General features: G+C 46.0%; 1 protein-coding gene across 1 annotated transcript in view; it reads left to right on the top strand.

Annotated features, from left to right (window-relative positions):
* The window catches only part of FGD5 (FYVE, RhoGEF and PH domain containing 5), a 487,598-nt gene that overhangs the window by 114,972 nt on the left and 345,577 nt on the right, over positions 1-27,049 (top strand). The gene's annotated exons all lie outside the window — the stretch shown is intronic.

The following is a 27,049-nucleotide window of genomic DNA, read 5'->3' as shown; positions in this document are numbered from 1 at the left end:
CTGTCATTTTGTTTCTTTCTCCCAGGAATGTGCATGTTTTTTTTTTCTTCTAGCTTATTATTATTTTTTTTTTTAGTATTTACTTCTATTTCATGATTGCAGATCCAGTACTTAGTGAGCATGAGGCCCTCCCAGTGTACCTCCCTCTGTCCCTCCTAGTGTGCCACTCCCTGTTCCTCCTAGTGTACCTCTCCCAGCCCCTCCCAGTGTGCCTCTCTCTGTCCCTCCTGGTGTGCCCCTCACTGTCCCTCCCAGTGTGCCTCTCCCAGCCCCTCCCAGTGAGCCTCTCCCTGTCCCTCCCAGTGTGCCTCTCCCTGTCCCTCCTGGTGTACCAGCCCCTCCCTGTCCATATTAGTGTAACCTCCCAGTGTGCCTCTCTCTGTCCCTCCTAGTGTACCAGTCCATCCCTGTCCATATTAGTGTAACCTCCCAGTGTGCCTCTCTCTGTCCCTCCTAGTGTACCAGCCCCTCCCTGTCCATATTAGTGTAACCTCCCAGTGTACTTCTCTCTGTCCCTCCTAGTGTACCAGCCCCTCCCTGTCCATATTAGTGTAACCTCCCAGTGTGCCTCTCCCTGTCCCTCCTGGTGTACCAGCCCCTCCCTGTCCATATTAGTGTAACCTCCCAGTGTGCCTCTCCCTTTCCCTCCCAGTGTACCAGCCCCTCCCTGTCCATATTAGTGTAACCTTCCAGTGTGCCTCTCCCTGTCCCTCCTGGTGTACCAACCCCTCCCTGTCCATATTAGTGTAACCTCCCAGTGTGCCTCTCCCTGTCCCTCCTGGTGTACCAGCCCCTCCCTGTCCATCTTAGTGTAACCTCCCAGTGTGCCTCTCTCTGTCCCTCCTGGTGTACCAGCCCCTCCCTGTCCATATTAGTGTAACCTCCCAGTGTGCCTCTCTCTGTCCTTCCTGGTGTACCAGTCCCTCCCTGTCCATATTAGTGTAACCTCCCAGTGTGCCTCTTTCTGTCCCTCCCAGTGTACCAGCCCCTCCCTGTCCATATTAGTGTAACCTCCCAGTGTGCCTCTCCCTGTCCCTCTTGGTGTACCGGCCCCTCCCTGTCCCTATTAGTGTAACCTCCCAGTGTGCCTCCCTCTTTCCCTCCTGGTGTACCAGCCCCTCCCTGTCTATATTAGTGTAACCTCCCAGTGTGCCTCTCTCTGTCCTTCCTGGTGTACCAGCCCCTCCCTGTCCATATTAGTGTAACCTCCCAGTGTGCCTCTTTCTGTCCCTCCCAGTGTACCAGCCCCTCCCTGTCCATATTAGTGTAACCTCCCAGTGTGCCTCTCCCTGTCCCTCCTGGTGTACCAGCCCCTCCCTGTCCATATTAGTGTAACCTCCCAGTGTGCCTCCCTCTGTCCCTCCTGGTGTACCAGCCCCTCCCTGTCCATATTAGTGTAACCTCCCAGTGTGCCTCCCTCTGCCCTCCTGGTGTACCAGCCCCTCCCTGTCCATATTAGTGTAACCTCCCAGTGTGCCTCTTTCTGTCCCTCCTAGTGTACCAGCCCCTCCCTGTCCATATTAGTGTAACCTCCCAGTGTGCCTCTCTCTGTCCCTCCTAGTGTACCAGCCCCTCCCTGTCCATATTAGTGTAACCTCCCAGTGTGCCTCTCCCTGTCCCTCCTGGTGTACCAGCCCCTCTCTGTCCATATTAGTGTAACCTCCCAGTGTGCCTCTCCCTGTCCCTCCTGGTGTACCAGCCCCTCCCTGTCCATATTAGTGTAACCTCCCAGTGTGCCTCCCTCTGTCCCTCCATCCCTCCTAGTGTACCAGCTCTTCCCTGTCCATATTAGTGTAACTTCCCAGTGTGCCTCTCCCTGTCCCTCCTGGTGTACCAGCCCCTCCCTGTCCATATTAGTGTAACCTCCCAGTGTGCCTCTCCCTGTCCCTCCTTGTGTACCAGCCCCTCCCTGTCCATATTAGTGTAACCTCCCAGTGTGCCTCTCCCTGTCCCTCCTGGTGTACCAGCCCCTCCCTGTCCATATTAGTGTAACCTCCCAGTGTGCCTCTCCCTGTCCCTCCTGGTGTACCAGCCCCTCCCTGTCCATATTAGTGTAACCTCCCAGTGTGCCTCTTTCTGTCCCTCCCGGTGTACCAGCCCCTCCCTGTCCATATTAGTGTAACCTTCCAGTGTGCCTCTCTCTGTCCCTCCTGGTGTACCAGCCCCTCCCTGTCCATATTAGTGTAACCTCCCAGTGTGCCTCCCTCTGTCCCTCCTGGTGTACCAGCCCCTCCCTGTCCATATTAGTGTAACCTCCCAGTGTGCCTCTCTCTGTCCCTCCTAGTGTACCAGCCCCTCCCTGTCCATATTAGTGTAACCTCCCAGTGTGCCTCTCTCTGTCCCTCCTAGTGTACCAGCCCCTCCCTGTCCATATTAGTGTAACCTCCCAGTGTGCCTCTCTCTGTCCCTCCTAGTGTACCAGCCCCTCCCTGTCCATATTAGTGTAACCTCCCAGTGTGCCTCCCTCTGTCCCTCCATCCCTCCTAGTGTACCAGCTCTTCCCTGTCCATATTAGTGTAACTTCCCAGTGTGCCTCTCCCTGTCCCTCCTGGTGTACCAGCCCCTCCCTGTCCATATTAGTGTAACCTCCCAGTGTGCCTCTCCCTGTCCCTCCTTGTGTACCAGCCCCTCCCTGTCCATATTAGTGTAACCTCCCAGTGTGCCTCTCCCTGTCCCTCCTGGTGTACCAGCCCCTCCCTGTCCATATTAGTGTAACCTCCCAGTGTGCCTCTCCCTGTCCCTCCTGGTGTACCAGCCCCTCCCTGTCCATATTAGTGTAACCTCCCAGTGTGCCTCTTTCTGTCCCACCCGGTGTACCAGCCCCTCCCTGTCCATATTAGTGTAACCTTCCAGTGTGCCTCTCTCTGTCCCTCCTGGTGTACCAGCCCCTCCCTGTCCATATTAGTGTAACCTCCCAGTGTGCCTCCCTCTGTCCCTCCTGGTGTACCAGCCCCTCCCTGTCCATATTAGTGTAATCTCCCAGTGTGCCTCTCTCTGTCCCTCCTAGTGTACCAGCCCCTCCCTGTCCATATTAGTGTAACCTCCCAGTGTGCCTCTCGCTGTCCCTCCTAGTGTACCAGCCCCTCCCTGTCCATATTAGTGTAACCTCCCAGTGTGCCTCTCTCTGTCCCTCCTAGTGTACCAGCCCCTCCCTGTCCATATTAGTGTAACCTCCCAGTGTGCCTCTCCCTGTCCCTCCTTGTGTGCCAGCCCCTCCCTGTCCATATTAGTGTAACCTTCCAGTGTGCCTCTCCCTGTCCCTCCTGGTGTACCAGCCCCTCTCTGTCCATATTAGTGTAACCTCCCAGTGTGCCTCTCCCTGTCCCTCCTTGTCCCTCCTTGTGTACCAGCCCCTCCCTGTCCATATTAGTGTAACTTCCCAGTGTGCCTCCCTCTGTCCCTCCGTCCCTCCTAGTGTACCAGCTCTTCCCTGTCCATATTAGTGTAACCTCCCAGTGTGCCTCTCCCTGTCCCTCCTGGTGTACCAGCCCCTCTCTGTCCATATTAGTGTAACCTCCCAGTGTGCCTCTCCCTGTCCCTCCTTGTCCCTCCTTGTGTACCAGCTCCTCCCTGTCCATATTAGTGTAACCTCCCAGTGTGCCTCCCTCTGTCCCTCCGTCCCTCCTAGTGTACCAGCTCTTCCCTGTCCATATTAGTGTAACCTCCCAGTGTGCCTCTCCCTGTCCCTCCTGGTGTACCAGCCCCTCCCTGTCCATATTAGTGTAACCTCCCAGTGTGCCTCTCCCTGTCCCTCATTGTGTACCAGCCCCTCCCTGTCTATATTAGTGTAACCTCCCAGTGTGCCTCTCTCTGTCCCTCCTTGTGTACCAGCCCCTCCCTGTCCATATTAGTGTAACCTCCCAGTGTGCTTCTCCCTGTCCCTCCTGGTGTACCAGCCCCTCCCTGTCCATATTAGTGTAACCTCCCAGTGTGCCTCTCCCTGTCCCTCCTTGTGTACCAGCCCCTCCCTGTCCATATTAGTGTAACCTCCCAGTGTGCCTCCCTCTGTCCCTCCTGGTGTACCTGCCCCTCCCTGTCCATATTAGTGTAACCTCCCAGTGTGCCTCTCTCTGTCCCTCCTGGTGTACCAACCCCTCCCTGTCCATATTAGTGTAACCTCCCAGTGTGCCTCTCCCTGTCCCTCCCAGTGTGTTTCTCCCTGTCCCACTAGTGTATGAGCCCCTCCCAGTCCATACTAGGTAGCAGTCATTTAATATAATGTTATTAGGTTTCAGAATTGACCATAAGACATGGGGTTAGATTCAGCCCTGGAAGTGATAGAAGTGTAGAGGATTGTGTGTTGTTGGTAGCAGACATATAATATAATGTTATTAGGTTTGAGAATTGACCAGAAGACATGGGGTTAGACTCAGCCCTGGAAGTGATAGAAGTGTAGAGGATTGTGTGTTGTTGGTAGCAGATATATAATATAATGTTATTAGGTTTGAGAATTGACCAGAAGACATGGGGGTTAGACTCGGCCCTGGAAGTGATAGAAGTGTAGAGGATTGTGTGTTGTTGGTAGCAGATATATAATATAATGTTATTAGGTTTGAGAATTGACCATAAGACATGGGGGTTAGACTCAGCTATGGAAGTGATAGAAGTGTAGAGGATTGTGTGCTGTTGGTAGCAGACATATAATATGATGTTATTAGGTTTGAGAATTGACCATAAGACATGGGGTTAGACACAGCACTGGAAGTGATAGAAGTGTAGAGGATTGTGTGCTGTTGGTAGCAGACATATAATATAATGTTATTAGGTTTGAGAATTGACCATAAGACATGGGGGTTAGACTCAGCTGTGGAAGTGATAGAAGTGTAGAGGATTGTGTGTTGTTGGTAGCAGACATATAATATAATGTTATTAGGTTTCAGAATTGACCATAAGACATGTGGTTAGATTCAGCCCTGGAAGTGATAGAAGTGTAGAGGATTGTGTGTTGTTGGTAGCTATTAGGTTTGAGAATTGACCATAAGACATGGGGTTAGACTCAGCCCTGGAAGTGATAGAAGTGTAGCGGATTGTGTGTTGTTGGTAGCAGATATATAATATAATGTTATTTGGTTTGATAATTGACCATAAGACATGGGGGTTAGACTCAGCTATGGAAGTGATAGAAGTGTAGAGGATTGTGTGTTGTTGGTAGCAGACATATAATATAATGTTATTAGGTTAAAGAATTGACCAGAAGACATGGGGGTTAGACTCAGCCCTGGAAGTGATAGAAGTGTAGAGGATTGTGTGTTGTTGGTAGCAGACATATAATATAATGTTATTAGGTTTGATAATTGACCATAAGACATGGGGTTAGACTCAGCTCTGGAAGTGATAGAAGTGTAGAGGATTGTGTGTTGGTAGCAGACTTATAATATTATGTTATTAGGTTTGAGAATTGACCATAAGACATGGGTGTTAGACTCAGCCCTGGAAGTGATAGAAGTGTAGAGGATTGTGTGTTGTTGGTAGCAGACATATAATATAATGTTATTAGGTTTGAGAATTGACCAGAAGACATGGGGGTTAGATTCAGCCCTGGAAGTGATAGAAGTGTAGAGGATTGTGTGGTGTTGGTAGCAGACATATAATATAATGTTATTAGGTTTGAGAATTGACCATAAGACATGGGGGTTAGATTCAGCCCTGGAAGTCATAGAAGTGTAGAGGATTGTGTGTTGTTGGTAGCAGACATATAATATAATGTTATTAGGTTTGAGAATTGACCATAAGACATGGGGTTAGACTCAGCCCTGGACGTGATAGAAGTGTAGAGGATTGTGTGTTGTTGGTAGCAGACATATAATATAATGTTATTAGGTTTGAGAATTGACCATAAGACATGGGGTTAGACTCAGCTATGGAAGTGATAGAAGTGTAGAGGATTGTGTGTTGTTGGTAGCAGACATATAATATAATGTTATTAGGTTTGAGAATTGACCAGAAGACATGGGGGTTAGACTCAGCCCTGGAAGTGATAGAAGTGTAGAGGATTGTGTGTTGTTGGTAGCAGACATATAATATGATGTTTTTAGGTTTGAGAATTGACCATAAGACATGGGGTTAGACTCAGCTATGGAAGTGATAGAAGTGTAGAGGATTGTGTGTTGTTGGTAGCTATTAGGTTTGAGAATTGACCATAAGACATGGGGTTAGATTCAGCCCTGGGAGTGATAGAAGTGTAGAGGATTGTGTGTTGTTGGTAGCAGACATATAATATAATGTTATTAGGTTTGAGAATTGACCAGAAGACATGGGGGTTAGACTCAGCTATGGAAGTGATAGAAGTGTAGAGGATTGTGTGTTGTTGGTAGCAGACATATAATATAATGTTATTAGGTTTCAGAATTGACCATAAGACATGTGGTTAGATTCAGCCCTGGAAGTGATAGAAGTGTAGAGGATTGTGTGTTGTTGGTAGCTATTAGGTTTGAGAATTGACCATAAGACATGGGGTTAGACTCAGCCCTGGAAGTGATAGAAGTGTAGCGGATTGTGTGTTGTTGGTAGCAGATATATAATATAATGTTATTTGGTTTGATAATTGACCATAAGACATGGGGGTTAGACTCAGCTATGGAAGTGATAGAAGTGTAGAGGATTGTGTGTTGTTGGTAGCAGACATATAATATAATGTTATTAGGTTAAAGAATTGACCAGAAGACATGGGGGTTAGACTCAGCCCTGGAAGTGATAGAAGTGTAGAGGATTGTGTGTTGTTGGTAGCAGACATATAATATAATGTTATTAGGTTTGATAATTGACCATAAGACATGGGGTTAGACTCAGCTCTGGAAGTGATAGAAGTGTAGAGGATTGTGTGTTGGTAGCAGACTTATAATATTATGTTATTAGGTTTGAGAATTGACCATAAGACATGGGTGTTAGACTCAGCCCTGGAAGTGATAGAAGTGTAGAGGATTGTGTGTTGTTGGTAGCAGACATATAATATAATGTTATTAGGTTTGAGAATTGACCAGAAGACATGGGGGTTAGATTCAGCCCTGGAAGTGATAGAAGTGTAGAGGATTGTGTGGTGTTGGTAGCAGACATATAATATAATGTTATTAGGTTTGAGAATTGACCATAAGACATGGGGGTTAGATTCAGCCCTGGAAGTCATAGAAGTGTAGAGGATTGTGTGTTGTTGGTAGCAGACATATAATATAATGTTATTAGGTTTGAGAATTGACCATAAGACATGGGGTTAGACTCAGCCCTGGACGTGATAGAAGTGTAGAGGATTGTGTGTTGTTGGTAGCAGACATATAATATAATGTTATTAGGTTTGAGAATTGACCATAAGACATGGGGTTAGACTCAGCTATGGAAGTGATAGAAGTGTAGAGGATTGTGTGTTGTTGGTAGCAGACATATAATATAATGTTATTAGGTTTGAGAATTGACCAGAAGACATGGGGGTTAGACTCAGCTATGGAAGTGATAGAAGTGTAGAGGATTGTGTGTTGTTGGTAGCAGACATATAATATAATGTTATTAGGTTTCAGAATTGACCATAAGACATGTGGTTAGATTCAGCCCTGGAAGTGATAGAAGTGTAGAGGATTGTGTGTTGTTGGTAGCTATTAGGTTTGAGAATTGACCATAAGACATGGGGTTAGACTCAGCCCTGGAAGTGATAGAAGTGTAGCGGATTGTGTGTTGTTGGTAGCAGATATATAATATAATGTTATTTGGTTTGATAATTGACCATAAGACATGGGGGTTAGACTCAGCTATGGAAGTGATAGAAGTGTAGAGGATTGTGTGTTGTTGGTAGCAGACATATAATATAATGTTATTAGGTTAAAGAATTGACCAGAAGACATGGGGGTTAGACTCAGCCCTGGAAGTGATAGAAGTGTAGAGGATTGTGTGTTGTTGGTAGCAGACATATAATATAATGTTATTAGGTTTGATAATTGACCATAAGACATGGGGTTAGACTCAGCTCTGGAAGTGATAGAAGTGTAGAGGATTGTGTGTTGGTAGCAGACTTATAATATTATGTTATTAGGTTTGAGAATTGACCATAAGACATGGGTGTTAGACTCAGCCCTGGAAGTGATAGAAGTGTAGAGGATTGTGTGTTGTTGGTAGCAGACATATAATATAATGTTATTAGGTTTGAGAATTGACCATAAGACATGGGGGTTAGATTCAGCCCTGGAAGTGATAGAAGTGTAGAGGATTGTGTGTTGTTGGTAGCAGACATATAATATAATGTTATTAGGTTTGAGAATTGACCATAAGACATGGGGTTAGACTCAGCTATGGAAGTGATAGAAGTGTAGAGGATTGTGTGTTGTTGGTAGCAGACATATAATATAATGTTATTAGGTTTGAGAATTGACCAGAAGACATGGGGGTTAGACTCAGCCCTGGAAGTGATAGAAGTGTAGAGGATTGTGTGTTGCTGGTAGCAGACATATAATATGATGTTTTTAGGTTTGAGAATTGACCATAAGACATGGGGTTAGACTCAGCTATGGAAGTGATAGAAGTGTAGAGGATTGTGTGTTGTTGGTAGCTATTAGGTTTGAGAATTGACCATAAGACATGGGGTTAGATTCAGCCCTGGGAGTGATAGAAGTGTAGAGGATTGTGTGTTGTTGGTAGCAGACATATAATATAATGTTATTAGGTTTGAGAATTGACCAGAAGACATGGGGGTTAGACTCAGCCCTGGAGGTGATAGACGTGTAGAGGATTGTGTGTTGTTGGTAGCAGACATATAATATAATGTTATTAGGTTTGAGAATTGACCATAAGACATGGGGGTTAGACTCAGCTATGGAAGTGATAGAAGTATGAGGATTGTGTGCTGTTGGTAGCTATTAGGTTTGAGAATTGACCATAAGACATGGGGTTAGACTCAGCCCTGGAAGTGATAGAAGTGTAGAGGATTGTGTATTGTTGGTAGCAGACATATAATATAATGTTATTAGGTTTGAGAATTGACCAGAAGACATGGGGGTTAGACTCAGCCCTGGAAGTGATAGAAGTGTAGAGGATTGTGTGGTGTTGGTAGCAGACATATAATATAATGTTATTAGGTTTGAGAATTGATCATAAGACATGGGGGTTATATTCAGCCCTGGAAGTGATAGAAGTGTAGAGGATTGTGTGTTGTTGGTAGCAGACATATAATATAATGTAATTAGGTTTCAGAATTGACCATAAGACATGGGGGTTAGACTCAGCCCTGGGAGTGATAGAAGTGTAGAGGATTGTGTTTTGTGATTGTCTGCATGAAGAATTAATAAATCAGTGGTTGCTTCTATGAGCTCTGAACAGTTGGATAAAAAGGTTATCTCAGAGGGTGTCATTTTTGGAGTTTATTTTTATTCTGTTTTACCTCTATCAACTCCTATAGTAAAAGTGCTTATTTCTAATGTGCCTCTTTTTTGAGAAATGAAAACCTGGCTCCTAATTTGTCTTATTATGGGAAACTAACTATTCCCATTCACAGGGTTCCTGTAAATCACAGGTGATTAAGCTGTTATGTCCTTTAGAAGGCAGCTAGTTATGGTTCTCAGAGACAATAACAAAACTTGATTGTTAGATAGAATTTGACTACATTTTGTTTGCTAGTACTTTGCACGTGCACTGCTTTAGTTGTGCAAGTTCTGATCATCTAATTAACCCCTTCATGTCGGCATCAAGCTTTTAACCGCTCCGATGTAAAAATAAAATCACGCGATCGTCAATGCGATTATGTGATTTCAAGGTCGGGATTGTATCATGGGGGGCTGGCTACGCTGCTAGGCATGCCCCCAGTCTAAGTCTTGCTCACTTCAAAGGGGGAGGCTCTAGGACGCTATTTAAGGTAAGACGTTCTATGCCGTCCTAACTGTGTTAAAGCCCAGCACTGTTTAGTATGGCATGGAATGTCCTAATGGTGTGAAGGGGTTAAAGCAGAGAGCACCTCATGAGATTGCTGTAAAAGAGCAAGAGATCTTGTTTTCTGAATTAGATGAGTCTTTTTTTTTTTCTGATAACAGTGAGCAAGATGAAAAAAATAGAGGAGGAAGCTGTAGTTTCCCATTCTAAGTTGCAGGAAAAAGATTTAACTGTTAATGATCAAGTGCAGAGTAAGAAAATACATTTTAAATCCCATTCAGGTGGGGAAACAAAGGGTTAAAGATTAAAGAAGTATGTAGGAATGAAATGGAAGAAAATAAAATCTGTTGTGGAATGGAAAAAAGAAATCTGTAGAAGTTATGGATTAGAACACAGAAGCTGAAGATGGTGGTGAGGAAGAGCTTAAGGAAAAAAGTGTTCTTAAAGGACCAGTCAATACAGTAGATATGCATAATCAACAAATGCATGATAAGAAGACAATGCAATAGCACTTAGAACTTTAAATGAGTATTAGATTTTTTTTTTTTAATAAATTGCAGTTATGTCTATTTCCACTCCCACTGTATCATGTGACAGCCATCAGCCAATCACAAATGCATGTACGTATATTCTGTGATCTCTTGCACATGCTAAGTAGGAGCCGGTGACTTAAAAAAGTGTAAATATAAAAATACTGAGCACATTTTGTTAATGGAAGTAAATTGGAAAGTTGTTTAAATTGCTGCTCTATCTGAATCATGAAGTTTAATTTTGACTTGAGTGTCCCTTTAAACATGGATAATTCAAAATGCCGCTCCAGGTTCTCTCGAGCTTCAGCCGACAGCTAACACTGATGGGCTGATGTGAGATGCAGACACTGTGACGTGGTGCTGTCACACCGCTCTGTCTCTGCGGCGGCCGACATTCTCCTCCCACGGCCGTTGTCATGGTTGCAGCGGTTGTTGTGCATGCGGCGATGACGTCATCGCTGCACGCCGGGTCTTTCCCCTGATGCCGCTCACCTGTCTGCTATCCTTGGCGCGAACCTGCGCCTATGTAAGTACCTCCTCACTTCCTATACCTTGCCCAAGTATAGGTTGACTTGTGCTCCCTGGGTGCTTCGTTCTATTGCTCTGTTAGCTAATGCTGATTGCCTTACTGTTGCTGAACTCTGCCTGTCTGTGACCACTCTACTGATTACCCCCTGAACTTCTGATTGCCTTACTGTTGCTTAACTCTGCCTGTCTGTGACCACTCTACTGATTAACCCCTGAACTGCTGATTGCCTTACTGTTGCTGATCTCTGCCTGTCTGGGACCACTCTGATTACCCCCTGAACTGCTGATTACCTTACTGTTGCTTAACTCTGCATGTCTGTTTCCACTCTACTGATTAAGCCCTAAAACTGCTGGATTGCCTTATTGTTGCCGAACTCTGCTTGTCTCTGACCACTCTACTGAATAACCCCTGAACTGCTGATTGCCTTACTGTTGCTGAACTCTGCCTGTCTGTGACCACTCTACTGATTAACCCCTGAACTGCTGGATTGCCTTATTGTTGCCGAACTTTCCTTGTCTCTGACCACTCTCCTGTTTTAACCCCTGATCTGCTGATTCCTTGGATTACCTGAATAAGTGGTAGTAAGCAGCACCGGAGACTTGTATGCACTTAAAAACTTCACTTGGATTACCTGCCTGTTGCTGGACTTTGCTTTATTTACCACTCTCTGCATTACCTATTGGTTCCATGAAATATTGGACTTTCTTCCTGGTGCCTTCCTCGCCCTGTCTGGGACCACTTCCCTGTTTTCTCATCTCTTCTTAAGGGACAAACCTCCTATTACGTCTTTACTTAATCTTGACACTTTACTGAAAATAAATACACAACACCATGTGTGCTGAAAGACCGGTCATGGTCGTGTTTATTAACGTAAACCTTTATCACGGCAAAATGCCATATCATGCAACTTTTTCAATTTTTATTAACTTGTAACAAGTTCAGTAAAATTGGTGGCGGCATCTAACTCCTAACCTAACCACTTAGGACTACAGCGCAGCACGGGTTGCTTGCGCTCAATTGGCAGAGAGAGATAGTTGCAAAACTCTAGAGATCTTCACCCAAAGATTCGTAAGGGGGAGAACCCCCCAGGTCGGCACCGGCCGGTGGGCGTCCCTCCCCCATCTAAGGACGTCACTCACATCTCTCTCCGCCCGCTTCAAGGGTCCTAGTTGACCGCCACAAGAGAACAGATCCTGCCCTCTTGCCGCCACTTATAAAGAACCAACTAGCTCTGTAATTAAATAACATTGGTTTTTTTTTTTTATATATATATATAACATTTAGTAAAGCCTTTCTGATGTCGGCCAGAAAAATGTCAACCCCAACATCAGCCAGGTTAACGCCATCCGGGTGATATAGAGCCTTATTGTCGGCCGTAATGCAGTCATGCCTGATGACGAAGCCGTCTAAGGCCATGACCGCTCTCCCTACCTCTCGTTTGACGTTTTTCTTGACATTGTATGCTCCCCTTTGTGTCACAATATATCTCCAACGCAGCCGTGCAACCATGTTGAACCATCCAACTTGCACACCTTGGAGCCACGCATACACCCACCGCAAGTCAGAGACCATCTTTCTTATCAGGTCCAATGCTGGGACCGCCCCTAAGTCATTGCCCCCCAAATGCAAAATCACAATGTGAGGTTTCCCCCACCTCCTGTGAGCATCCTGGAGGAGGGCTGGCAACTCATCCCAAGCCAACCCCCTTCGGCCCAGCCAACGAATGTTGGCTCTTGACGCCGGAAATCCCAGCTGCTGCCCATCCGGTAGCCGCAGCGCCCTGATGGCTGCCCAATTAATGAATGAGTGCCCCACTATCCAAATGCGAGTTGGGGGGGAATTCTTGCCTGTAAGGACATGATATGAAATGCTGAGCAAAAGCGCTGACAATGATTGCGCACCCCTGCAAATAGCTATGTACCCCAGAGCAACCCCAAACCCTCCTTTAACTAGCAGAGTGGGTCTAGCCCACGGGACTCCCGTCCCTTCCTTTGTTCACCTAGCAATGGGCGAATATACAGTTGGACTTCCAACGCCCTAGCCGTCCTAGGGTCCAAATCTGCCGCCCCCGCCGCTCTAGCCAGGACCTTACAGAACTGGAAGAGAGATAAGGATGATCCATCCTTGTGTATAAGCAGCTGCGGGGGGCCTTCAGGCCGCACCCTACAGAACTCTTCGAAATTCCGCACCGGACAGCAAGCCTCTAAATCTAACCTATCCAAGCACAGCCAAGCCCCTTTTCCCGCCTGGTCAGTCTTAGACCTAGGTACAAGCAACATGTACCACACGGGCCGCACGTGTTCACGCAGTATACCGCCTGCACCCCTGGAGCACGAAGATGCCACTAACTCGCCAATCCTAAGTGCTCCCACAAACGCGAACGCAGCAAAAATAGTAATATCTCAAACATTGAGGAGCATACTTCATTCAAGCCCCCCATCAAGTCCCGCAGACGGAGAAGTGTGATGGGTTCCCTGTGGTCCTTCGGGCATGGGTCCACCCGGCCCCACCCCTTCAGCACTTGCCTAACCAGGAATGACCCAGAGAAGTCCCCAATGTGAAAAGTTTTATTAAAAAACGCCATGGCGGCTAACCTACTCTGCGCTGCTAATTTGGAGATCCCTTCCTTGCGCAACCATGCCAACCATTCCAACACCTGTACTTGTGATGCCTTATGAATCACAAACCCCCGCTCACCAGCATCCCTTCCAGTGACTCACATAAGTTTTCCATGTCTTAGGAGCCACAGATGCCTGAATTAAGGGGATAATAGTTTCCTTTCTGCTCCGCCATTGGGGTGGCCTGCCTAAATAAACCTCAATTAAACCTAGACAGAGCATCTGCTATCACATTTTGCACACCCGGCACGTGCCGCGCCACAAAGCAAATGTTCAGCTGCAAACAGCGCAACACCAAGTGTCTCAAGTAAGTGACTACTCTAGGAGAGGAAGCGGATAATCTATTAATTGCGTACACCACGCTCATATTATCCGACCAAAACACTACTGATTTGTTAGCTAGTGCCGGGCCCCACAGCTCAACTGCCACTATAATCGGGAACAGTTCTAGCAGCGTCAGGTTTTTAGTGAGACCTGCTGCGATCCAGTCCCTGGGCCTCAGGTAAGCCCCGTAGCCATGCCCCCCTGCCGCATCTGTAAACAAGTGCAATGCCTGATTAGACTGGGGGCTGTCCCGCCACAGACAAATGCCATTGAATTTCTCCAGAAATTCCTCCCACACCCTGAGGTCATCCTTCATGCCTTGTGACACTCTGAACCGTCGAGCCAGACCCTGGGGACCCTTTAATTGTTTTTCCAACCTCCTATTAAAGGCCCTCCCCATGGGAATAGCCCTGCCGGCAAAATTTAGCATGACAAGCAAGGATTGCAACTCCTTAAGGGACACCCAAGATGCCCCCTTTACTGACAAAACCACTTCTAACAAGCGGTCAACTTTGCCTTTTGGAAGCCTGAAAAACCGCTGCAACTGTATAAATTTCTATGCCCAGAAATGTGAGACGTGCATGGCCCCTGCGTCTTATCAGCCACCAAAGGGACTCCATACCTACCCATCATGTCATGCATGACCTCCATCAGGTTCTCACATTCCATAGAGCCAGCACTACCCACCAGGAGGAAGTCGTCCAAATAGTGGGCCACGGCCCCACCACCCGACGTCTTCTATACCACCCAGTGTAAAAAAGTGCTTAAACTCTCAAATAGAGCGCATGACAATGAGCATCCCATGGGCAAGCAACAACTGACGTAAAAGTCGCCGTCAAACTTCATGCCCATCAGCCTAAACATCGACGGATGCAAGGGGAGCAACCTGAAAGCTGATTCCATGTCCAGCTTGGCCATCAGGGCTCCCGTTCCCTTGCCCCTGACTAGCTCCAAGGCCTCGTCGAAGGACTGGTAGTGCACCGAACTGAGCTCGGTGTCAATGGCATCGTTCACCGACGCCCCTTTTGAGTATGACAAGACAGGTGATGTATCAACCTGAACTTGCCCATGTCCTTTTTTGGTACGACCCCCAGAGGGGACACCACCAAATCCGGTAGAGGCTTAACCGCAAATGGACCCGCCACTCTACCTAACAATAACTCTTTGGCCAATTTATCCCTAACCACCCCCGGGAACTCATAGGCTTATTTTAAATTCCTATGCACCATGGAACCTACCACCTGGCCAGACACAGGGATCCTAAAACCCTCATTCAACCCTTGTCTGAGAAGCTCAGCCACCACCTTATTCAGGTACTGTGCCAGCCAGATGGACATGGCCTCCGGCCTAAGGGGCGTTGGCGCCCTTGTTTCCAGTGCCCCCCTTAGGGAACTGTCATTCCCCACCGGCCTCTCGCTTCTTATTATATTAAGCCCCTGGGTGTGGTCCGCTGCAGAATTTGCAGATGTGACGAAAGGAGCAACTTGCCCCTCTGTCACACTGTTTGTCCTGGAACTTCCAACATTCCCTCCCCGTCTCTTAGGACGGGGACCAGGGCGAACTGAACCAGCATGTGCTCCCGTCACCTGCACATTAGACCCTTCCTGCCCCAATTTGGACCACAGGTACAAATCCTGAGTCCCAAAATGGAGCATGGGATTCCCTACCATCTTTCTACAGAAGGTCATGTCGTACTCCCGTCATGCGCCTTCCCTAGCGTGAACAATGTCAATCGTGTCCTCGTACTTAAACAGGTTGTGCCCTTGCGCCTGCCATTTATCCAAATAACAGGTTGCCAACACCCTGAAGCACCTTTGTCATTCTTCATAAGTTTCAGGCCTCTGTACTTTCTTAGGGCCTTTGCCATCTGCCACCCTCTCTTTCGCCCTACATGCCTCTGGTGAAAGTTCAAAGATGTTCACATAGCGACCATCCTGAATCCTTGCCACCACTTTAGCCTTCAAGTGCCCATACAGTGAATGGACTAAGCACGGGTAAGTGTCCCCATGTGATGCAACCTTCCTCGCTACATTAGCGGCTAGTAGGGCAGGATTTACAGCCCCCTCAGTGACAAATGGAACCACTTCTGACCCCGCTGCTTGCGCCACCTTGTTCTTAACCTGCGCTGCCATCAACTTTTTTTATCATTTTAAACATTTCCTTCTGGCCTTTACCCACTAGCCCCAGGTCCCCCTCACTTTCTGAACCTGAATCACTTGACGCTACAGTGTGTTCTGCGTGTGTGGATGTGCCAAGCAGGTACTCACTGCTGGGAGCCAATGGTGGCATGGATCCAGCCCTGATCTGTGCTGAAGCCACCGAGGTAGAGGGGTTGACTGGTTGTGAACCAGCTGCTCCTTGCATGTTTGCTGCCGCCATCTGAGACACCGCTGTATCTCTCCCGACAGCCTGTGGAGATAAAGGAATATGGGTAGTATTCTGGGTGTGAGATGAGACCCCTGAGGGGCCCCCTGCTACCGTACCCCCAGACAACTGCCCCCCAGTAGCCTTCCCCCCATTCATGCCCTAAGCTGATGCCACAGACCTCCGTATTAAATCCTCATTCACACACACAGGTTGCCCCATAGCAGATCCCAACATCTCTTGACACTGTAATGAAGCTCCCCCAGTGCCCCCTTGCATTGTGTCCGACCTTTTATATCTGCCCTGCTCATTGCTCCAGGCATTCCCATGTGATTGCGCAATGTTGTTATTATTATCCCCTGCGCCAGCCATACCTCTCACAACATGCGACCCCTGGCCCTGCTGACCCACACATATATCCTCCATTGCCACCCTGCCTTTCCTTCCTTCTGGAGTCTTAGCTGCAACCTTTTTGCCTGCATGACCCCCCTCCCCTCAGGAGCACCATCCTCCTCCTGGAGCCTCCCCAACTTACTTGACCCGCTCCTGTCCCTGCTGTAGGCCCTGCGCTGTCTCCTTGCGCATCCACGCTCCTCCCCGCTGGATGACTCAGAGGGGGAGGTAGCGCGTGACGTGTCATATAAGGGGGCGGAGCCTACCGGAGATGCACCACGCGGCCTAGAGGAGTCTGAAGGGCCGCCAAGAGTGCTGGAACCTCCCGCCACCACCGCTTGTCCCAGCCCCACCCTGGGCCATAACCACAGCTAGGGACTGGGCCAATACGGCGACGGACGCCAAGGCCCTCAAGTGCTGACACGTGGCCAACCATACCTCCGACATCGGATCCAGCCCTGCCGCACTGAGGGCCGCACCGCCCTCCGGGGCACCAATGGGGGTAATCGAAGCCACTGCAGTATTAACTGCCGGTTGCTGGGAAGCCCCTGTAAGGTTAATGAGGCCCACCTGTACCATCTCGCTACCAGTGGGCCTAGTGACAGTTGGAGCCTGCCTATCCTGCGATGAAACCCCTAGTAAGCCTGGGGCATGGGAGACCGGAGTTCTAGGCCCATGCTGAACCTCCATACCTCCTACCTTCCCCTGGGCACCCCTCCTAGCCATGGGCCTGAGACCAGGCCTTGTTTAATTAGGGGGTCTAGCACATGGGGAGGGAGGGATAACCCCTTCAGAACCTGATTCCTCAATGTCTCTTGCAGGGCCTCGCATCCCTGGAACCTCCTGCACCACTGCTGCATATCTCTTCGGTGGAACAGACTTCCTCTTCACACGCTTCATCTTGCCACTGGACGAAAGCTCTTCTTGAAGTCTGGACACAGGAACATAGAGGCTGGATCTACTGCAACAAGAACCTTTAAAGGTGAGTAGAAACCCCGGCCCCTTACTTGCAACATTGTAGTAACCTAGAACCATCCAGACTTCAAGTCCTTTGTCCCTTAATTTTGCTACAGACCCACTAGAGGGCCTTCCACTTCCATTGTTCTAGGATATTTCCTTATCTTGCTACTTTATGCCGGGATCAGAAGACTACTGGCCAAGTTTGGTTTGATAGGGAAATATTCCACGAGCATTACAGGTGCACGCCTTAACGTTTGAGCAAGCCGAAAAGAATCAATGTACCAATTTACATTTGGTAAATCCTATGCCTTGAGGCACGAAACGCATAAGGATGATTGTCTTCCTTTTTGCAATTTTAAATATTTTGGAATAAAGATTTATCTTTTATTTTTTGAGCCATTTGAGTGCTGCCAATTTCTCTTTTTAATTCTCTTTTTTTTTTTAAAAAAAAGTGTTCTTAACCGCAAGAAGAAGTGATAAAGCTGAGTCCTGATCTCAAAGTGTTAAAACTCCAGGTTTGCTGGCAGTGTCTACTGAAGGAATCCAGATCACAAAGTGTTAAAACCCCAGTATTTTTTTGCTACTGAAAGAATCCAGATCACAAGTGTTAACACCCCTGGGCAAGATTACATATGCGGCGTCGCCCGCAAAAGCCACTGATGACGGTTTTTACACTGTTTTGGTATCACATATACGGCGCCGCATATAAATGTGGCGCATATATTTCACCCGTTTCCCGCATTTTTTACTCCCATAAGCTAACATAGAAACGCGTCGCAAATCGGTATCACATATTCAGCGCAAGGACTTATGTGGCGAAAATTGAGACATTTTACTCCATTTTCACCTCGCCACACATAGGCAGGCGCAGCAAGCCTTATGCTGAAAATGTGAGCACCGTAACTGCCTGAAAATATTAACACCTAACGCATGCGCAATATCTATCTACCTGTCAACCGCAATCCCCCACCGCAATAACTAATAAAGTATTTTCTTCATAAATAGAGTCTACAGCTGCATTCATTACTTTTGGGAATTCAGAACCTGGCCACCAGGAGGAGGCAAAGACACCCCAGCCAAAGGCTTAAATACTCCGCCCACTTCCCTCATCCCCCAGTCATTCTTTGCCTTTCGTCCCAGGAGGTTGGCAGAGAAGTGTCAGAAGTTTTCAATAGTCTCTTTTGGAGGGTAGTACTCTTCGGCATGGGACTGGAGTTTTAAGTAGCCCTGTCAGCCTCTCAGTGAGAGCATGGGTGAAAGTTAGAGTCCGGAGATGCAGGGAGAGTCATTCTGCGAAACCATCCAGACTCTTATTAACAGCTCCATAAGCAATCAGCGTTGACGAGTTTCGCTGCCTGTTTTTTTCTCTTAAGTCCATGGCAGAAGCAATGCTACTATCTGTCACACTTGAAGGGCCGTGTTCCTGTTCCATGGCGTAGATTCCGGTAAGATCGTTTCATTTTACTTTCATCATGGATGTATTGTAATTACAACTGTTTATCCGAGAGGGGCTACAACCTTTCAGGGATAACTTTAACATAGGGTCTCAGTGAGGCTCCTTTTTGTATCTAGGAATCAAGGGTTAATATCTCTTGAGGTGGATTATTGAACAAGGGGGTTTATAATCATGTTTGTTATGTGATTCTGTCTGCTACTGTGTAGTGTTGCTTCGGCTCATAGCTATTTTGGAACATAACAGCCTATGTCTAGTGACGCAACCTTTTTGGTCGGGCGCGCTTTTGCATGGACTGCACGGTTTACCTTGTGACTCAATTTCCGCTTTCCTGAACATGTGGCGATGGAGAAATCCTGGTCCGCTGATGTCTGCTTGTCTGGAGGGGGCAGTGTCCCAGTTATGGAGGATTCTTGGAGATGGATGTCTCTGATTCAGACTCTACTTCTTGCGAAGAATACGAATTGGCCCGGGTGATACATGCCCATCAGTTATGTTCAGAATGCTGTTTTAGAGTGCTCTGTTCCTCGGGATCGGTGAATCAGGTGCCCACTGAGCCATCCACCTCTGGGGATTCTGTTTCTCATGAGACGAGTTCCCTACCACCAACTCTTACTACGCATGCAGGTAACCCAAACGCTACTTATCCTTTCTAGGGAGTGTGGCCTGTTCCCACCGGAGGTTACGTCATGGTTCCGCATGGCCATATCTTTGGCGCTGGCGCATCTGCACCTCCCGGGAGTCTGCTGACGATATTGTCCGTGTTTCATTAACTGGGGCTCGTCAGGCATGGGATCGCCTGGTCCAGTTCAGCCTTCCGGGGGAGCTACTGCCCCTGAGGCCTCAGGTGGTCAACCTTCGGGCTGGTGTTTCCATTTGTCCCGGCAGAGGCATGTTGCACCTTTCGTTATAGACTGGCGCGCCTTCGTGTTCTACTAAGGCACGTTTTTGGCGTTGCTGGGGGATCCCACTCTTCATGGGTCTGAGGATTCTCAGTCTTACTCTTCGACTGGCTTGCATACATAGAAATAAGGGGATGAAGTAATCTTCTTATAGTCTTTGTTATTTGTGTATCCTTTTCCAGTTCTGAGTTTGGAAGTCTCGGACCCCTGTTGGGCTGGTCCTGCGGGTCTGTCCGTTCTTCCTGGGCGATAACCTACGGGTTGCCTATCCTTTTTTATTTTCATCCGGTGAGAATGATTTTTATTTCGTCTAAAGCTCATGTTGTGGTGTGATGTTTCCTTTGGGAACTTTCTTCTCTGTAATTGATACTCGTGATTTTGTGGTCGCACTGTTTACAAAAGTCTGTCTGACTGTTCTTTATCCCTCCATTATTGGGGGAGACTCTATGTGGACTTGACAGTGCTGGGGCCCTTGGTTTCAGGCTAATCCTGACTGGGTACAAATCCTTCTGTCTTTGAGGCCTAATTCAGACACGTGGCACATTTTTATGTCCGGTTGGTCCGGTGAGGGTGCCTAGTGACCACAATATGATTTGTGTTATTTTCGGTAATTTACAAGCTTCAACTAGCATCCTGAGAGGACTTGAGGGTTCCGTGGTTGCTTAGGGGCATGGGGGATTGGTTCAGTCCTCAATCGCCTTTCAATCTAGTGAGCCGGGACTCTGTTGAGATCCGCGGCAACATACTCAGTCGTTTCCGAATATATATATATATATATATATATATATATATATATATATATATATATATATATATATAATAAAAAAAATCCGGGAACTAGAGTGTTCCTTTTTACCTTTCATGGTTCTCTTCCTTTGGGTCGAGACTTTCTGGACTTCATCCGGTTTTTCTGGCGGCTTTGGCCGCTTAATTAGGAAGTGAAGGCCGTGAGGCTCTGTCTTCCCTCGGGAGTTGGTAGTCTCCATATCAGGGGCTATAGGAGGTGTTGTCTCTTTTTCCAAGCTTTTTGCTTAGGGGATGTTTTTCTGCCTGGGTTCGGGATTGTGACGGACCGCCTGGTACCCCAAATGGGTACCTCCGTCAGAACACTTCCCTTGTCCTGGACATCCTTTTATCCAGAGCAATAGCTCCTGGTACCCCCCTTTGACCGCAGTCTAAAGTTATGGAGGAGAACAGATCTGAGGCAACACTCTGTTTTCTGAACACAAAAATGAACACTTTATTTGAAAGCAACACACAGATGTATACTCCCTGGCATTCCAGATTTACAGAGCTTCAGGTTACATAGGGAATTGGTTAAACAGTAAAGCAAACATATGAACAATACATCAAACCTCTAACAATTGTCTATTCACAGGTAAAACAGATTAACATATCAAGTTAATTAACTGGGGAAGAAAGTTTACTCAGACAATCTGATGTTGGGCAGTCTAGTTAACATAATCACACAGGAACACAATCAGTTTACCCAGACAGACTCCTGAGACACAATCAGATTAGAAACGTAAATAAAATACATATGATTACAGAATATAAGAACAGCTCTTATTAACTATTAAGTCCTTTATGCCCACTTGGTTTATAGAGTCACAATTGCTCCCACAAGGGGCACTCCCACCCTGTACCCATCCTGTATTTATAGATACAGGGTGACATGGACATAAGACAAAGTTATGAAAGTACATGGGGTGTCCAGCATATAAAATTCCACATTTCCATGCAGTCTCTGAGTATCCTTAAGCCCATGTACCTCCAGCCCAAAGAATGTTCCATAACAGGCCCTCAGATCTTGGTGACTCACTTCACAGGGATGCTTTGCATTCTTCTCCCTTGAGTGTGGTCCTCTGGAACGTTAATCTGAAAGCAATATGGAGACTAGCCTTTCTTCTACTCTATTTCCCTTAGTGTTGCCCTTGGGGCCTTTGGGCTCTAGAGAAATTGCATGACTTTGTCGCGGCCTAGTACCTTGCGGGGCGGGTGTTGACCTCTCCCTTTGGGCTGGGAATTACGAGTGAGTCCTCTACCCATTCTCCGGGTTTCCCAGTTCTCATCCCTTGTGAGGTCTGATTGCTTCAGACGGGGTCTGGGTCCCGGGTCCAGGGTTCTTGTCTTGGATGTCTGGAGACATATGATCCTGTGGGCTTGTTCGGGATGACCCAGTTTTTTTTTCAGGGACCCTATGTTGCGACATGGGGGCTAGCTCATTGGGCTTGCAAGCAGGAAGGCCAGAGTTCACATCCACCTTTGGGTACTGGTTATAAACTTAAGGCCTGACTTCTCCTTCGGACGGAGTGTGCTCCTCTATGGGGAGTTTTTTCTCTGTTGGGTCAACAGTGGTGTCTGGATGATTTTTCATTCGGTCTGTGTTTTGATCATACTATGACTTCATGTCTTATGGACATGTACACTGTTCTTATCTGTGCCTTTCCCTTTTGAGGGGATAGTTTGTATTCCTTATGAGCTGGGGGTTCCTCTCTCTGGAGGGTCTTTGTCCTGCCCTGTGTGTAGGAGGTTGGATCAGGTGGCTTATTTCTGTAAGGGGCAGCATCTGCTGCTCTGTGGGCTCTGTTCCACCTGTTGGAATGTGATCTCTCTATGTAGAGACTGTCTAAGAGAGCTGTGACAGGTCTTCCTACGGATCTATTTCTCTTTTCTCTGTTCCAGGTCCCAGGGGGTTCTCCTTGGGAGTGCCTTAATTTGGAGGAGCGGATTGGGTTGGCACCCGAGCTCTGTTGGGGTGGGTGAGTCCCCCCTTTTTCTTTCCATTCCCTGGGAGCTTGTGGTTGGGGTTTCTGTCCCCCCTGTCTATGACATGTCTATCGCTTGGGCTGGTCCGGTGTTGGAGTAGGATCTATGATCTGTTGCTCTGCTAAGTTTGTCCTCGGAGCATTCGAGGTACGGTAAGCCTCTTGAGATTTCTCCTTTCTCCATTTTCAAGATTTGTGGGAAGGACTGGCGGCTCTTAGATAACCTGCAACATTATCCGCTGGTTAGTGGATACTTAGCAAACTGAAGGATCCTATCTTCAGCTGCTTTCTGCTTGCCCTGCAAGTATTTAAGTTTCAGAGTCATTTTTAGATGACTGCAGCGTGCAGTGTTTTTTGCTTCAGGTGTTCGTCAGACCTATCTGAGCTTGCTGCACGAGGTTTAGTTTCTGAATATTTCGGTATTCTGAGCTACCTTTTTGCGACTTGGGGGACCTTCGTCTTCAGTTGCTTTTTAGAGTGCGGTTGCACTGTGTTAGGGGAAGATCCTCTCTGTTTCAGATTCCCGGCCTTATCCCGTGGTTTCTGTTTCTGGGGTCTTGGCATTGCTTCCCCTTGTTTCTATGAGACTGGTTGGGTCTCTGTTAGCCTGACTCGGTCTCTCAGGATTTTTTTTCTGTTTGTGCCCTTTTTAGGGTTTTTTCTGGAGCTCCTTATGCTAGCTGGAAGCTAGCTCAGCATACTATTGCACTGTGGCTACTTCCTTCTTCATCCAGGACCAAGCCAGAGCGGAGATGAGCGTGGAGCAGGCCTTGAGACCATGGAGCGTGGAGGATCTTCTTCGTACGATCGCCACCGTACACTGAATAGTGAATTTAAGGTACGCGTTTAAATATAGTGTCCCTTGCACTCCTATTGACTGATTTGATTCTTCAAATTCAAATCAGCCAATAGGATTTCAGTAGCTCTCATCCTATTGGCTAATTTGAAGAATCAAATCAGCCAATAGGAATGCAAGGAACGCCATATTTAAACGTGTACCTTGAATTCACAATTCAGTGTACGGTGGCGATCGTACGAAGAGGATCCTCCACGATTCATGGCTCTGCGGTTGCTGGTCCTGCTCCGCACTCATCTCCGCTCCTCGCCGGCTTGGTCTTGGATGAAGAAGGAAGTGGTCCTCGCTTGGAAGAACAGGACCTTCTCCACTGGACTTCAGGAACGGTAAGTACCTTTTTGGGGGTTAAAGTTAAGATTTTATTTTTTGGGGGAGGGTTATTGGGCACTCTTAAAAGAGCTGAATGCCCTTTTAAGGGCAATGCTCATACAAATGCCCCTTTAGGGGCAATGGGTAGTTTAGGATTTTTTTTATTTTGGTGGATTTTACTGTTTACTGTTAGAGGTGGGACTTAGTATTTTTTTTAAGGTGAAAGAGCTGATATCGTTGGGGCAATGCCCCACAAAAGGCCCTTTTAAGGGCCATTGGTAGTTTATTGTAGGCTAGTTTTATTTTTTATTTTGGGGGGTCTTTTTTATTTTGATAGGGCTATTAGATTAGGTGTAATTCTCTTATTTTTTATAATTTGTTACTTTTTTTCGTAATTTAGTGTTTGTTTTGTAATTGGATACTTTTTGTAATTTTTAGAGTAGTGTTAGTATTTTTTTAATGTGTAGTTTAGTTTAATTGGTAGTTAGTTTAATTGTAGTTTAATAATTATATTAGTTTAAGTGTCAGTTTAAAATTAATTAATTTAATTTGATAGGTAAGTTTTAATTTAAGATAGGGAAATTGTAATTTTAATATAAAGTTAGGGGGGCATTAGGTTTAGGGGTTAATAGGTTTATTATAGTGGCGACAATGTCGGAGCGGCGGAATAGGGGTTAATACATTTTAATAGTGGCGACAATGTCCGGAGCAGCAGATTAGGGGTTAATACATTTATTATGGTGTTTGCGATGTGGGAGGGCCTTGGTTTAGGGGTTAATATGTAGTTTATGGGTGTTAGTGTACTTTTTAACACTTTAGTTATGAGTTTTATGGTACAGTTTTGTAACGTAAAACTCATAACTGCTGACTTAAGATGGCGGTACGGATCTTGTGGTTATAGAGTGTACCGCTGACTTTTTGGCCTCCCAGGAAAACTCGTAATACCGGCGCTATGGGAGTCCCATTGAAAAAGCTCTTTTTTTAAAAGTTTGGTACTGACGTTGCGTGACTGGCTAAAAGGTGTGCGGTACACCTATACCGACAAGACTTGTAATAGCAGCGTTAGGGAAAATGAAGCGTTATGGGCCATAATGCTGCTTTTTCACTCATAACGCCAAACTCGTAATCTAGCTGTTAGTTATTTGCGTTGTGGGGGTTTGACGGATTAGGGGTTAATAGGTTAATTAGGGTACTTGCGTTGTTGGGGTTTGGCGGATTAGGAGTTAATAGTTTTATTAGGTTTATTGCAATGTGTGTTAATGACGAATTAGGGGTTAATACATTTTTTAGGTGTATTGCGATGTAGGTTAATGGCGGATTATGGATTAATACATTAGGTAGTTTGTGATGTTGGGGTTGGTGGATTTAGGGGTTAATACTTTTACTAGGTAGATCACGATGTGGGTGAATGGCAGATTAGGGGTTAATAGTTTAATAGGCATATTGCGTTGTGGGGGGTTGTCGGTTTAGGTTAATAATTTTATTATTAGCTCCAATGTTGGTTTAATGGAGGATATAGGTGTTTTTACGTGTCGGTTTATTTTTAGGAGGCGGGTTAGACTTTTACAGGAGATTTTGACATGTTTTTTTTTTAAATACATTTCTTAATCACCAGCAGTTTCTAAAGTGCTGTAAGTCACTGGCGATTCCAGAAATTTGTATTTACACACATTTCTGGACATCGCTAGTTTATCCGACTTTTTGAATTTCCGGCGGGGTTTATGTGATACCCCGATGTGCGAGGTGAAATTATGGGCGGCGCAGGTTTCAGCAGTTGCGCTCAAGCTTGCGCCGCATATGTAATCTCGCCCCCTGTGTATAATGACACTCCAGCTGCATCATATTCAGAGCGTGAGGAAGATGCTGGCATTTCAGATTCTCAGCACATGACTGCACCTTATTCACTTCAGAGCAGGGGCGTATTTAGGTTTTGTGCTGCCCTAGGCACTCAAAATTCTGCTGCCCCCCCACCCCATCCCAAGTTTAAGGCCTTTTTTTAGACATAATATTTTTGGGGCAGGGTGTAAAAAATAAAAAAAATAATGTCTTTTTAAGTAGATGTTCACCAGGGCTTGCATTCACTCTGGTCACACACGCACACACATATATATACATATTATATATATATATATATATATATATATATATATATATATATATATATATATATATATATATATTTATATATTAAGACATTATTTTGCAAGTCAAATGATTAAAGTGTTTATATCAGAAAAAAATATCCTTCACTGTATGCGTATGATAGTTTGTCAGTAGGTAGTTGTGTAACCTTAAACATTTTCTTTGGTGATTGACAGTTATTTAAGCAAAATATCTGCTTGGATAAATATGTAATGAATATACAAACTGGCCTTTAAAAGTACTTAAAAAATACAACAGTAGTTATGATAGGTTTAGGAATTGTATCCTAGTCACATGATACAATAATAATAATAAAGTATATACTTGTATTGTTTCTGAATGTATTAAATGCATACAGTGATTTGGAAAGAATAATTATGGACTCTAGAAAGAGACCATAAAATTCAAAACACAGGCGCTAAAGCAGCTTAAAATAGAAAATATATAAAAAATGGTTTGTGAGCATATAGCGCAATCTATATATGCAAATAATGACACCCAGTGCGGATTGAATCAACAAAAGAAGTGTGAACAATAGAAATATATAAAATATATATATTTAATTACATAAGTGAAAAAATAGAATAAAATGATTTGCACACATAAAAGCGCTGATCAGGCGCAATATTGAAGTGTAGTATACATATTAGCAACAATATAATACAAAAAATGAAACAATGTGAAAAGTTTAATCAATTTCCAGTTGAGATTCGATGTGATGATTTTTTCAATTAGCCCAGATTTTGAAGGAGGATTTAGATCTTCAATAAGAGCTGGAACGAGATGAGGAAGACCAATAAAACGACAGAAAAGGCAACAAAATATGGTTTTCACTTCTACTTACACCGGAGATCGGTGGTTGAATCCTATATGTTCCTTTCAGTAGCGTAAGGCTCCAAACCGCAGTGGGCAGCGACAATCAATCCAGCAAAAAATATGCAAACACCTTTGCACAGGTAACTGGAAAACTGCACCTACGGAGGCCGGAGAGAGACAAGAACAGAACAGTTCTGTTCTGTTCTTGTCTCTCTCCGGCCTCCGTAGGTGCAGTTTTCCAG

Source organism: Bombina bombina, chromosome 7 (genome assembly GCF_027579735.1).
Source record: "Bombina bombina isolate aBomBom1 chromosome 7, aBomBom1.pri, whole genome shotgun sequence".
In the NCBI taxonomy this organism is placed as follows: Eukaryota; Metazoa; Chordata; class Amphibia; order Anura; family Bombinatoridae; genus Bombina; species Bombina bombina.
This window is presented reverse-complemented; position numbering and strand designations above follow the sequence as displayed.